Below are 12,793 nucleotides of genomic sequence, written 5' to 3' on the forward strand. Positions count from 1 at the left end.
GTTACTTTTTGATGGTTGTAGGAGTTACGGCATTCAGCCTAGCAGCTACTGCTATGTGGTCGCTAATCCCTGTATTCGTCACGATACTCACTGTTTGTCCAGGATTATTTGTTGCTAAGAGTTCAACTATGCTTTCGCAACCATTTACTCTTTGAGTGGGCTCATGAACTAATTGTTCAAAATAATTTACTGAGAAAGCATTCAGTACAATTTCGGATGACGTTTTATGCCTACCGCCAGCTTTAAACGTATAAGTTTTCCAGCATATCGAGGTTAGATTAAAGTCACCACCGACTATAATTGTATGAGTGGGGTACCTATTTCAAATGAGACTCAAGTTTTCTTTGAACTGTTCAGCAACTATATTTTGTGAGTCGGTAAAACGACCCAATTAATAGTTTAGTCCGATTGTCAAGTATAATACAGGATTAATCCATAAATGAGTTTCTTCCCATTTCTGCTGATACGTACAAAAGTACTTTCCTCTCTTTTTAGGTGTAGTTTTGGATACTTCCATTTCGCGTAACTCGGATTACTGGGACGACAAACAAAAAACATGATCACGATGTGACTCGCGACACCATGTTGTGTTTTGTTTCCTACATATCGATGTTGTAACTATCGATAATACGATACCGTATCGATTAATTTGGTGAAATGTATGATGAGTTAAAAGAATTAATTCAGATAGTGAAGGGAGACGAAAATGTAATAGTCATAGGTGAGTGGAATTCGATATTAGGAAAAGGAAGAGAAGAAAAAGTAGTACGTGAATATGGAATGGGGGTAAGGAATGAAAGGGGAAGCCGCCTGGTAGAATTTTGCACACGGCGTAAGTCTAATGGTTCAAATGGCTCTGAGCACTATGGGACTTAACAGCTGTGGTCATCAGTCCCCTAGACCTTAGAACTACTTAAACCTAACTAACCTAAGGACATCACACACATCCATGCCCGAGGCAGGATTCGAACCTGCTACTGTAGCAGTCGCGCGGTTCCGGACTCGCGCATAGAACTGCGAGACCACCGCGGCCGGCCCAGCATAAGTCAATCATAGCTAACACTTTAGGTTCAAGAATCATGAAAGAAGGTTGTGTACATGGAAGAGGCCTGGAGACACTGGATGGTTTCAGATAAATTATATAATGGTAAGACATAGATTTATGAACAAGGTTTTAAATTGTAAGACATTTCCAGGGACAGATGTGGACTCTGATCACAATTTAATGGTTATGAACGGTAGATTAAACCCGAAGAAACTGCGAAAAGGTAGAAATTTAAGGACATGGAATCTGGATAAACTGAAAGAACCAGAGGTTGTAGAGGGTTTCAGAGACAGCATTAGGAAACGATTGACAAGCACAGGGGAAAGATATACAGTAGCAGAAGAATCGGTAGCTTTGAGAGATGAAATAGTGAAGTCAGCAGAGGATCAAGTAGGTAAAAAACGAGAGCTAGTAGAAATTCTTAGGTAAGAGCAGAAATATTGAATTTAACTAATGAAAGAAGAAAATATAAAAATGAAGCACGCAAAAATGAGGTCGACAGGAAGTGCAAAATGGCTAAGCAGGGATGGCTAGAGAACAAGGGTGTAGAGGTACATATCACTAGGGGTAAGATAGATACTGCCAACCGGAAAATTAAAGAGACTTTTGGAGGAAAGAGAACCACTTGTGTGAATATCAAGAGCACAGATGAAAACCCAGATCTAAGCAAAGAAGGGAAAGCAAAAAGGTGGAAGGAGTATATAGATGGTCCATACAAGGACGATGTACTTGAGTATAATATTATGGAAATGGAAGAGGATGTAGATGAAGATGAAATGGGAGATATGATACTGCTTGAAGAGTTTGACAGAGCACTGAAAGACCTAATTCGAAACAAGGCCCTGGGAGTAGACAACGTTCCATTAGAACTGTGATACCATTGGCAAAGCCAGCCCTGACAAAACTCTACCATCTGATGAGCAAGACATATGAGACAGGCGGAAAACCCTCGAACTTCAAGGAGAATATAATTCCAATCCCAAAGAAAGCAGGTGCTAACAGATGTGAAAATTACCGAACTATCAGTCCCAGATGCAAAATACTAACACGAATTCTTTACAAACAAATGGAAAAACAGGTAGAAGCCGACCTGAGGGAAGATCATTTTGGATTCCGTAGAAGTGTTGAGGGCACGTGAGGCAATACTGACCTTACGACTTATCTTTGAAGAAAGATTAAGGAAAGGCAAACCTACGTTTGTAAGATTTGTAGACTTAGAGAAAGCTTTGAGAATGTTGACTGGAATACTCTCTTTCAAATTCTGAAGGTGGCAGCGGTAAAATACGGGGAGTGAAAGGCTATTTACAGTTTGTGCAGAGACTAGATGGCACTTATAAAAGTCAAGGGGCATGAAAGGGAAGGAGTGGTTGGGAAAGGAGTGATATGAGGTTGCAGCCTATCCCCGATGTTATTCAATCATATTGAGCAAGCAGTAAAGGAAACAAAAAAAATTGGAGTTGGAATTAAAATCCATGGAGAAGAAATAAAAACTTTGAGGTTTGCCAATGACATTGTAACTCTGTTAGAGACAGCAGAGGACTTGGAAGAGCACTTGAACGGAATGGACAGTGTCTTGAAAGGAGGCTATAAGATGAACTTCAACAAAAGCAAAACGAGGATAATGGAATGTAGTCGAATTAAATCGGGTGATACTGAAGGAATTATATTAGGAACTGAGATGCTTAAAGTAGTAGATGAGTTTTGCTATTTGGGGACCAGTAGAGAGGATATAAAATGTAGATTGGCAATGGCAAGGAAAGCATTTCTGAGGAAGAGAAATTTATTAACATCGAGTATAGATTTAAGTGTCAGGAAGTCATTTCTGAAAGTATTTGTATGGAAGTGAAACATGGATGATAAATAGCAATAGCGTAGACAAGAAGAGAACAGAACCTTTCTAACTGTGATGCTACAGTAGAATGCTGAAGATTAGATGGGTAGTTCACATAACTAATGAGGAAACACTGAATAGAATTGGGGAGAAGAGAAATTTATGGCTCGTTTGGTAGGACATGTCTGAGGCATCAAGTTACCACCAATTTAGTATGGAAGGCAGCGTGGAGTGTAAAATTCGTAGAGGGAGACCAAGAAATGAATACACTAAGCAGGTTCAGAAGGATGTAGGTTGCAGTAGTTACTTGGGGATGTAGAAGCTTGCACAGGATATGGTAGCATGTAGAGCTGCATCAAACTAGTCTCTGGACTGAAGACCACAACAACAACATCAATTAATCTCCCGTATAAAATAAAAAGGGGAGTCGGGAGTAGGCTTAAAAATTCAGAAGAATATGGGAGTTCCCATATAATATGGGAGAGTTGGCAGCCCTTCACGTACATAACAACAATATACTTACAAGTATGCTTTATAACAAAGAAAGGCAAAAAGCAAAGACTCTTGATGACCAGAGATTTAAGATATCAAAGAGCTCACAAGGAATGTGATTTAGAATTGCTATTCCTTCATTCTGCCTCAATTCTATATAACGCTAATTTACAGCTTTACATATTTCCAATCATTGTGATCATTTTTCAGGTTTCTGTGTACATTAGAATTTTGCAATAATATCAGCTAACTGATTTTCTGTAGCAATACAAACCTACTTGACATCTGGTTTCATTGCCTAACAAACTCTTACATAAAATGTATGTCTCTTAGTCTTTTATATTTACATTTAAAAAGAAAAGCAATACAACACTCATTGTCTTGATCAATTATAAGTTTTTCATTTTTCCAAAATTTTAAGTCTTGGTACAGCTTCCCTAACTGCAAATACTGTACAAGTTGCAAGTGATACGAATTTTGCTTCTGTGGAAGACAAAGCTACAACAGTCTGTCGTTTAGGCCTCGAATTTCTAACGTTACTAAGGAAATTGATAGCATACCCTGATTTTGATTTTATATTTGAACATTTGGTTCAATCAGCATCTTCAGTTTTATAGTGCATCCAATAATCAACTGAGCGTTATATATAATGCAGTATTCTCTTTAAAATGTTCCAATATGATTCCTTTGGATCACTTTAATAACATCTGCAATAAATAACACCATAACTTAAACCAGGTCATCTTGTTTGAGTTACATACAGCAAACATATTATTAATTCTCTGTATGGTATTTTTTCAGGGAATCTTTTGCGAACTTTTACATCTCTGTAATTCAGTTTCTTAGGTGTGTTGACTGTGGTACATTTATTTATACCAAACGTCTTCAACACATTTTGCAAATAAGTTTTCTGGACCAAAATTATTCCATTTTCCCTCTTATCTATCTCACTTCCCAACAACAGTTTCAAATCACTCGATTTTTTCAGTCTAAATTTACTTCTTAAAGCTAATTTGGATTCTTCAATTTTCATCTTATCATTACCTAAAATGATAATGTCACCTTCATATGGCAAAACATAGCTCGGTGTTTAAGTTTCTGTAAGTATACTGACACCCATAAGTGTTGCTCTGAAAAAAAAGACCTGAATCTGTACCATTTTTTTTTCAAATGTTAAATTCTCAAATCTTGAAGCCTTCTTTAATCCATAACTTCCTTCGCTGAGCTTACAAATTCCACTGGTATCTTTAGATAAATTTCGTAATCAACATTTCCATGAAAAAAGGCACTTTTTACATCCAACTGATGTGCAACCAATTATTGTTGGTTTTAACAGCAAGTAATGTTCTCAGAGTTGATGTCTAATTCCACTGGGAACTGCGTGCAGCATCACTATATTGTTGTCAGTATAATTTGGATTAATGGCAGCATTGGCCATAAAGATTGAAATCCTGTAATTTACAGAAATTGATCTGTAAAATAAATGAAATAAATCTTTATGACCGATGCTGCCATTTATCAACAATGTATTGTTCTCAGAGCTATCAACCTTGCTACTGGAGTATACATTTCATTATAGTCACACTCTTTTCTTTGAGAACAACCTCGGCCAACTAGTCCAGTTTTATAACTACTAATGCTGCCTACATAATCACGTTTCACTTTAAAGACAGACTTACTATCAATCGCCCTCCTGTTTTCGAGTACTTCACATGCTGTCCAGGTCTTGTTTTCGTTTATTACTTCCATCTCGTCTCTCACAGCGTGAAGCCATTTTTCTTCATCCCATCTGCTGTCACTGAAAATCTCCACAATCCCCTAAACGTACATGCCTGCATTTAATACTAATGCACCACAGTCTTTCATTGGTATAGGACACTCCCCTCCTCTGGCACTTCTCCAGATTTCAGAAAGTTTAACATTCTCAGCTTAATTTTCACTGTATATGGAGTTATTTCTGCAGGTATAGATATTATCTTCATCTATGAGAATTTCATTGTATGTGTCTTTTTTGTAAGAAAACCAATCTTCATTATTAAAATCAAAACTATTTTCATCAAACTTGACATTTGACAAATTTTACAAGTACGATTCGTATCTCTTCCAGACACTATAGCCAACCCACAGTTTACAACCATGAAGCACTTTTTTCCTGGAATTAAACTTACCAGCAATCACTTATGCAGGAAGTCGTAAATATGCTGCACAGCCAAACACTCAAAGTTTCTGCAACTTTCGCATTTCACCATACTGCAAAGTACCACGACCTATAATTCTTAATGCACATGTCAATGTTCTGTTCATCAAGTAAACAGCAGTCTTCACTACTTCTTACCAAAAACATTTTTCAAGTTTACTGTTCAACAACATGCAACGATCCTTGCTTATAATGTTCCTGTTCATACGTTCACTCGGTCAGTTTTATTTTATTTTTAATTACACGATAAGTTCCGTAGCACCAAATTGTGGAGCAAATCTCCAAGGTCATGGAATGTGTCAGTACATGAAATTAAAACATAAAATTAATAACAGATAAAAATAAACTGTTGACAAAAAAGTCAATTCATAAGCTTAAATAAACACAATCAACAATACAACAACAATCAGCTTACTTCTCCAAGAAACCCCTCGACAGAATAGAAGGAGTTACCCATGAGGAAACTCTTCAGCTTCGATTTGAAAGCACATGGATTACTGTTGAGATTTCTGAATTCGAGTGGTAGCTTATTGAAAATGGATGCAGCAGTATACTGCACACCTTTCTGCACAACAGTTACGGAAGTCCGATCCAAATGCAGGTTTTGTTTCTGACAAGTATTAACTGAGTGAAAGCTGCTTATTCTTGGGAATAAGCTAGTATTGTTAACAAGAAATGACAGTAAGGAATATATATATATTGAGAGGCCAATGTCAAAGAACCCAGACTCATGAACAGGGGTCGACATAAGGTTCATGAATTACACCACTTATTGCCAGAACAGCCCATTTCTAAGCCAAAAATATCCTTTTAGAATGGGAGTTACTCCAAAATATAATACCATGTGACATAAGCGAATGGAAATAGCAAAGTACACTAATTTTTGTGCGAACAATCACTCACTTCAGATATTGTTTGAATAATAAAAATGGCAGCATTAAGCCTTTGAACAAGATCATGAACATGGACTTTCCACAACAGTTTACTATCTATCTGAACACCTAGAAATTTAAACTGTTCAGTTTCACTAATCAAATGCCCATTCTGTGAAATTGAAATGTCAGGTTTTGTTGAAGTGTATGTTAGAAACTGTAAAAACCGAGTCTTACTGTGATTTAGCGTTAATTTATTTTCTACTAGCCATGAACTTATGTCATGTAGTGCACTATTTAAACCGAGCCAATGTTGCACAAAATATCCTTTACTACCAAGCTAGTGTCATCAACAAGCAGAAATATTTTAGAGTTCCCAGTAATACTAGAGCACATATCATTTATATACATAAGGAACAGAAGTGGCCCTAACACTGATCTCTGGAGCACCCCCACTTGACCGTACCCCACTCAGACCCCACATCTCAGCCATTCTCAACATAATGAATAATGACCTTTTGTTGCCTGTTGCTAAAGGAAGTGGTGAACCAATTGTGAGCTACTCCCCATATTCCATAATGGTTCCTAAACTCCTGAAGACAGCTGTTGACTGTGGATATTGTCTCACAGATACAGTCCCTTTGACTGTTCAGAGATGTCACTAAACCTACCCAGAGATGTAAGCAACCATGCATGAGCTGCACTTATTAGACGGAGGGGGTCCGACAGCCCATCAGTTCCAGTCATTCCCCCAGGAAGGAGGTACACGGCTCGTGTTGTCTGTAGTTGAACCATGCCTAAACAGTGTGTATCTCATCGTCAATTTGTATTGAAATCCCTTCTTGTTAATCCAGGATTACTCACGAGTGAGAAAAAATCTAACATTCATGATTTTACTGAAATATTACACTCTATTTTAAAGATGTTGAAGTGTTGATCTAGGAATGCTGTCTTTGATATCTCTACTTTCAGTCCACATGGCTTTCGTCGGTTTAATTACAAGTAAAGACTGCTATTAGCGGCTTTGTTTGAAGCGGTGCGCATTGTTTGATTACTTCTCACATCGAAGTTCTCGTGTAACAATGCCTATACATTCGTGAAACACCTTCTTGCTCCTCTTTTAGTCTGTTTGCCTGTGCTAGTGACGTGAGCTTGGGTTAATTTTTTCTCCTGTACGTATTCTGCAGATGTTACATATTTTATAAAAAAGGTAAGTATGCTTATTTGGTTTTATATGTTGAATGAAGCAGCTCTGCACACAGAGTATGACATGTTCTGTCAGATGTGAAAATACACACATCAAAAAAGTTTTGCATCACCCCAGCTCCCAGAGCTCCTGAAGATAGATGTTGACTGTGGATATTGTATCACAGACACAGTCCCTTTGACTGTTCATAAATGTCACTAGACCCACCAAAGATGTAAACAACCATGCATGAGCAGCGCCTATTAGACGGAGGATGTCCGACAGCCGATCAGTTCCAGTCATTCCACCAGGAAGGAGGTACACGGCTTGTGTTGTCTGCAGTTTAATCATGCCTAGACGGTCAATACCGCGGTTAGATTGCGTTCGCATTTATTTCTGTGTGTCAGGAAGGGCTCTGAACAAGGGAAGTGTCAAGGCAACTCGGAGGGAACATGGAGGAGATACAGAAAGACACGAACTGTCGATGACATGCCTCACTCAGGCCGCCCAAGAGCTACTATTGCAGCGGACGACCGCTACCCACGGATTATGGCTCGGAGGAACACTGACAGTAACGCCACTGAGTTTAATAATGCTTTTCGTTCAGCCACAGGACGTCGTGTTGCGATTCAAACTGTGCGCAATAGGCTGCATGAGGCCCAACTTCACTTCCGACGTCCATGGCTAAGTCTACGTCCATGGCGAGGTCCACGACACCATGCAGCGCGGTACAGATGGGCCCAACAACATGTCAAATGGACTGCTCATGGTTGGCATCACGTTCTCTTCATCGATGAGTGTCGCATATGCCTTCAACCAGACAATTATTGGAGACATGTTTGGAAGCAACCTGGTCAGGTTAAGCGCCTTAGACACACTGTCCAGCGAGTGCAGCTAGGTGGAGGTTCCCAGCTGTTTTGGGGTGGCATTATGTGGAGCCGACGTACGCCGCTGGTAGTCTTGGAAGGTGCCTTAATGGCTTTACGATACGTGAATGCCATCCTCCGACTGATAGTGCAACCATATCGGCAGCACACTGGCGAGGCATTCGTCTTCATGGACGACAATTCGCGCCTCCATCGTTCACATCTTGTGAATGACTTCCTCCAGGATAACGACATACCTGACTTGAGGGGAAAGCATGTTCTCCAGATATAAACCCTATCGAACATGCCTGGGATAGACTGAAAAGGGCTGCTTATGGACGATGTGACCCACCAACCACTCTGAGGGATCTACGCCGAATCGCCGTTGAGGAGTGAACAATCTGGACCAACACTCAGTCGATGATAGCATTCCACGACGAATACAGGCATGCATCGATGAAAGAGGACGTGCTACTGGGTATAGAGGTAGCAGTGTCTACAGCAGTCTGGACCAGCACCTCTGAAGGTCTCGCTGCATGGTGATACAACATGCAATGTGTGGTTTTCATGAGCAATAAAAAGGGCATAAATCATGTTTATGTTGATTTCTATTTTCTGTACAGGTTCTTGAACTCTCAGAGCCAAGGTGATGCAAAAGTGAGAGGTGGCATGAGCCCCCTCTCATATTTCTATCTTACGATTTTCCTCTCTAATTGCATGCAGTGAAAAGTCGCTATTCCTTCACACGCGGACTTCGCACGCAGCGTCTCTCGTCACCCGGGTGGTCCGGTGACAGGCGGGCTCTGCTGATCTGGAAAGTGTTAAGCCGACGGGTGTGAGGAAGTCGAGTGAATGCTTTGCAGACGCCGACATTGTCAAAAGACACGCCCAGAGGGGTCTGAAGTAGCGGCTGGGCTAGAGGTTCCGTTACTTCGCAGAAACTTAGCGAAAACACTTTCTGGTGGGCTACCAGCGAGGCGTGGGAATGACTTGTGTACCCAGGCAGTTGTGGCGGGAAAATTCCCGCGCTTTCTGCAAAATAGTAATTGTGATTGGCTTGCTCAGGGCATAGCTCTGTGACGTAGCAAAATCAGCGCAGAAATTGGCGCCAAGAATCTCCATTGGTGGAATGATAGTGCTCCGGTAATAGAGTGGAATTTTCCGCCGGTTTTCAAGTTGCTGATTGGAACGTTTAACCACGGCCACTGTCGTGGGGGCGGGAATGTTGTGTTTTCGGCCTGTACATGTGCTCTAGGTAGTCGGCTCTCGCCTTTCGGTCGAGGACGTCGAAGCAATCAGCCATCGCCTCCGGTATGCCAGATCGCGTTCTGGCAGTTAAGAAGACAGTTTGGTAATGTATGTACAGTTTGGTAATGTATGTTTGGTAATGTATGTTTGGTAAGGTATGTCTGCAGCACCGGTAGATAGGGATTTTCCTAGGTGATAATCAGAGCTCAGCAGAGCGCGCCTGTTCATCTTTTTCTAACTTCGTTGTGTCTTGAGTAGCAGCAATTAATGTTGGGTTAGCTGTGTGTCTCTCTTAAGATTTGAGTGGCAAGGAATTGGCTCCACATACCACTTCGTCTTAAACCTCACAATCTAGTTTAGGGACAACTTCACCTTCATAGCGTTTGTTTGAGTATCCAATTTGAGCCAATTTGATGTATTATAAATGTTTCATGTGTTTTTGTTTATTATTTTGTGTTTAGTCTTAATAAATCATATTGTTCTTTTGGACAGAACTTTCTTCTGTTAATCGGTAGAGCAATCCATCATTTCTCACTACATTAATGAAACCTTCCTTTATTTAACTTATTTATCAAATTAAATTATTGCAGGTGCCAAACTCTTTTCTACTCCACATGCAGGGTTGATTACAGTCAGTTCGTGTATATTTTTTAATCCATGTGCAACAGCAAAAGTCGGAGTTAGAATGGGGGGGGGGGCTTAGAGCATCATTTACATATGGAGATTCTAGAAGAATTTAGTGTTAAATACACTGCTTGCCCCGGCACCTCGCAAAAGTTTTTTTGATTTGTGTACATAAAATCTCCCTGGATAGGTGTCACATCAGATGAAACGATGTTGATGTGGGTAGAGGATCTGCTGCATGAGACTATCCATTTAGAAGGCCTGTCTTCAGATACTGATGAACAGTCTGAACATGAAGAGATAAGACACAACAACAGAGCAGTCTGACAGCAATTCTGAAACTGCTTCTACACTGGCCCCAACATCTGCTTATCGTGATATTTATCATGGTAGGGATAGGAAAACAAAATGATTCAAACATTCATTCTCCATCTAAAACTGATCGTCAGAATATTGTGGCACAACTTCGAGGTATAAAGGGGGAAGCAAAAAATTCGGAAACTGCTCTCAACTGCTGGAAAGTATTTTTTCCAGACAGTGTGTAATTGATCGCATTGTTAAGTACACAAACTAAGAACTAGACAGAACGGCAACATGTTATTCACAGGGTGCTCGAAACTGCCCACAGACAGATTTTGAAGAATTATCTGCTTTGCTAGGTGTTTTATATCTCGCTGGAGTAAAAAAGTCACAGCACCTCAATATCTATGAACTATGGGCCACTGATGGAACTGCCCAGATTTTTTTTTTTTTAATTGTATAGATGAGCAGACGAAGATCTTATACTCTTCTAAAAGCTGTACGATTTGATGACAAGTCTACGAGGGTGCGGACGATGGAAGCAGATAATCTGGCACCGATTAGGGAAATATTCGACGCGTTTGCTGACGTCTGCAAGTATAATTACGATGGAGGAGCACTTAAACAATAGACGAAATGCTGGGAGCTTTCCGTGGACGCTGCAGATTCAGGCAGTATATTCCCAATAAGCCAGCAAAACATGGAATAAAAGTATATGCCCCATGTGATGCTTGATCTTTTTTCACGCTGAATAGGGAAATATATGCAGGCAAACAACCTGCTGGTCCGTATCAAGTGCTTAATGATGCTAGGAAGGTGATGTTACAATTAATTCGACCCATTTAAAACACAGACAGGAACGTGACGTTGGACAGTTATTTTCCATCTATGCCAGTCGCTAACGAACTATACACTAATCATCGACTCACAGTAGTAGGTACTCTCCGGACTAATAAGAGAGAAATTCCACCAGAACTACTGTCTGTAAAGGGTAGGTCAATAACAAGCATCATTTTCGCGTTTGGAGAGAAGCCAGGTAACAATTGTCTCCTTTGCTCATATGTTTCAAACAAGAAACAGAAAAAGATTGTGCTAATGATATCTACCATGCAGAGAGACGATAGTATAGATGTGGAGAGTGGCGAGTCAAATAAACCTGACCCAGCTAGCACTCAAGCTTATTTCAAGGTGGATATTGAGTTTACGTTCAGTTGAAAATTCAAGATTGAAAAATCAACCTGTTACACAGCTTGTTTCAAGGTGGGTATTGAGTTTAGGTTCAGTTGAAAATTCAAGATTGAAGAATCAACCTGTTACACAGTTTACATCAAGCTGTAAAAATCTAGCTTGAATTAAAATAATTTTCCCAAGCTTGAAATAAACTGTAATTTCCCTGGAAGGCTGTACAGCAGATGCGCGCTCAGCATAGCTTCCATAGACGTCCACGGGAAGCGCCACAAGCGTTTATAAGCCGTGACGTAAGGGTGTTGTGTGTGACGTCATGACGGCGCGGAGTTTGGTTTGAGTGTGGCTGTCTCCAGTTCTGTTTTATCTTATTTTATTTACTTTTCTGAGCCTTGCTATGTTTACGGCCATTTTACCTTTGTGACGCGCGTTAATGGTTGTGGTTTGTTGACAAGTTTGTTTTATACTAGAAAACAGTTCGGTACGTTAATGTTACAAATGTTAAATATTACGTAACGTAAAGTTACGTTTACGGCCATTTTACCTTTGTGACGCGCGTTAATGGTTGTGGTTCGTTGACAAGTTTGTTTTATACTAGAAAACAGTTCGGTACGTTAATGTTACAAATGTTAAATATTACGTAACGTAATTAATTAGGTTCAATAAATTCAGATTAATATTTATATAGCTTAAAACAAGCTGTAAATACCAGGCTGTATTCCACGTGTGTAGATACAGCTGGAGCCAAACTTGATAAGTCAAGCTTGAAATATAGCTTGAACTCTGCCAACTTTGATGTTTATTTCAAGCTAGAATCCAGCTAACAGGCTTGAATATTCCAGCTTTGATCAAGCTTATATACTTGAACTTTACAGCTGGAAACAAGTTTGAAACCGGCTTACTGTGCTATCTGGGGAAGTGATTACATTTTACAATCTTAGAAAAGG

Source organism: Schistocerca cancellata, chromosome 3, assembly GCF_023864275.1.
Source record: "Schistocerca cancellata isolate TAMUIC-IGC-003103 chromosome 3, iqSchCanc2.1, whole genome shotgun sequence".
Classification (NCBI taxonomy): Eukaryota; Metazoa; Arthropoda; class Insecta; order Orthoptera; family Acrididae; genus Schistocerca; species Schistocerca cancellata.